This window comes from Palaemon carinicauda, chromosome 8 (genome assembly GCF_036898095.1).
Source record: "Palaemon carinicauda isolate YSFRI2023 chromosome 8, ASM3689809v2, whole genome shotgun sequence".
Classification (NCBI taxonomy): Eukaryota; Metazoa; Arthropoda; class Malacostraca; order Decapoda; family Palaemonidae; genus Palaemon; species Palaemon carinicauda.
Genome location: NC_090732.1, coordinates 6,590,111 through 6,593,042, shown reverse-complemented (window position 1 = coordinate 6,593,042; position 2,932 = coordinate 6,590,111).

The window sequence follows — 2,932 nt, the reverse complement described above, 5'->3', positions numbered from 1 at the left end:
CATTACTGTCTGGCAAGTCAAATGATCCAATAACTCTCTAGTTTTCAGGTGTATGAGAACAGAGGAGAATGTGGAAAGAATAGGCCAAACTATAGCTGTCCTAATTTTGCCTTTTTTAAGAAATAAACAATTCATACTCACAGAGGACATTTCAATGCACCTTGGTAGCATATGATAAAAAGAATTTGTTTGTTATCATCTTTATTCCGTGGAGCAAGATAGGACGTTTCAGTTTTGACCAGTCTTTATCTTCAAACACAAAATAAGAATAACTATTCCCGTGTCATACATATCCATAGAGGATCATATCAATGTCGGGACGCACAAAAGATCCGAAATATGATGAGAAATGGCGTTTCTTTCTACAATCATCTTTTTTTCGCGGATGGATAAATTGGCAAAGTTCAGGGATACAGCCTTTCATTGTTGTGAATTCTTCCTTCCGTCCCTCCCCAAAGGACGCTAGCTCCCTCATCCCCGTTGGGGAAAGGGTTCCCCCTTCCTCAAATACCTGTGATAGCAAACGTCGTGGGTAGAGACATTAGAAGATATTTACGCCACTGAGGATCATTGTTAAATGGCATTTCTTCCACGAATTCGCTAAATTTAAAACCCATTAGAAAATATGATTAGCACGTTATTCTTCCAAGGCTCTCCATTCCCCCAGTACCCCTGCGTGACCCCCCACTCTAAATAACCCCCCAGTGACCCCCCTACCTCCAAAAATATTGTGGCCCATCAAGAACATCAGTTTCATGTTCCCGAAAAAAAAGGAAAACCAGAATAGAAATTTTGCCAAACAATATCGCATGTATATCTGAAGTTGGTGTTGATATCCATAATCATAATGGATTCGCTGCACACGGCGATAGAAAATGAACCTTTCCCCTTTTTATACGTTTGAGATGAAACGAACGTTTTCTTAAAATGGTTTCTATTTCTTGCTACCAGTTACATTGTAGATAGAGATTTATATTTAAACGGTTTGACTTATTTCTGAAGACTCTATTCTTTATTGCTCTTGGGAATCAAACTTAAAAATTTTTTTTATAATAAGAAATTTTTTTGATCTATTTCTCTCAAGAGAATAGCACACTTTTCATTCTTATTTGTCATCTATAGTTACAAAATAATATATTTTATAATAAGAAAATATATTGGTAATATATTCGTGCATAAGTATTTTCCTTTCAATTCTATGACCATTTTCCTACTTTGTTTCTTTTATATTTCTGTGTAAAAATAAGAAGGACATAAAGGAATAAAAAAGTATCAAAACAGAGAAAAATAGAATAGAATAACTAACAGAAAATATATATAGTTACAGGAAGGTCCCTATAATTTTATAAGCTGCATCTGTGTGGGAGATTTATCTGGGGACACCAATGTTTATTTTGTTGATAGTACTGCCCAATTCCACGGTGAATTTAACTCAACGTTTAGTCTGCAGCTAGTTTCCGTGGCTGGGTGATTACAGAGAGAGAGAGAGAGAGAGAGAGAGAGAGAGAGAGAGAGAGAGAGAGAGAGAGAGAGAGAGAGAGAGAGAGAGAGAGAGAGAATGTGTGCAGGTGTTTGGTGTTTGAATAGACAGGAGAGAAAAAGGGAAAAAACTTGTGTATATGAATTGTGTAAAAAAGGTGATTTGCGATTGTGTGTGTATGTGTGTGTGTGTGTGTGAGAGAGAGAGAGAGAGAGAGAGAGAGAGAGAGAGAGAGAGAGAGAGAGAGAGAGAGAGAGAGAAATGTTTGCATATATTTGGTGTTTGAATAGACTGCAGTATACACAAAAAGGGAAAACTCTTGTGTATATGAATTGTGTGAAATGTGAAAAAGGCCACTTGCGTGTGTGTGTGTATGTGTATGTGTGTGGATGTGTGTGTGTGTGTGTGTGTATGAGAGAGAGAGAGAGAGAGAGAGAGAGAGAGAGAGAGAGAGAGAGAGAGAGAGAGAGAGAGAGAGAGAATGTGTACAGATGTTTGGTGTTCGAATGGACTAAGACAGAAAGGGGAAAACACTGGAGTAAATGAATTGGGTAAAACAGTCGCTTGCGATAGTGTGTGTGGGTCTGTGCGTGCAATGTGTGTGTATGAGAGAGAGAGAGAGAGAGAGAGAGAGAGAGAGAGAGAGAGAGAGAGAGAGAGAGAGATTCTTTCAGCAGACGCGCTTCGAAGAGCCAAGATCTTTTGAGCTGGCTGGTTTCATTGTCGTGTGTTGCGGAATCTGTTCCATGCAATGGATAAGACCATCATCCTGAATGACATCTGTTCTGCTCATTGTAGAGTGTCAGAAAAGAAGAATGACTTAGGAAATGCAGAGGCCTTTGTCTAGGGCTCTGGAAGGAATATAGATGAGATGAAGATAGCCTAGAAATAGGGTTTTGAAAATTATTCCATCTCTTTGATTAACTAGCCACCCGTTGATATATTACCACTAGAGAGTTTTGAGGTCCTTTGACTGGCCACACATCACTACAATGGATCCTTCTCTCTGGTTACGGTTCACTTTCCCGTTGCCTACTCATCCATTAAATAGTCTAGCCTATTCTTTATAGATTCTTGTGTGTACTCATACATCTGCCAACAATTTACATTACCAAACAATTCCGCTTCACCCAAGGGGTTACTGCACTGTAATTGTTCAGTGGCCACTTTACTTTTGTTAAGGGTTGAAGAGACTCTTTAGCTATGGTAAGCAGCTCTTCTAGGAGAAGAAGACTCCAAGATCAAACCATTGTTCTCTATTCTTGGATAGTGCCATAGCCTATGTACCATGGCCTTCCACTGTTTTTCGATTAGAGTTCTCTAGCTTCAGGGTTATTTTGAATTTTTTAACCTCTTATTATTTCCAAGTTTTTTTTTTTATAGTTTATATATGAAAGATTTATTCGATGTTATTACTATTCTTAGATTTCTCTTGTAGTTTTTTCCAAATTT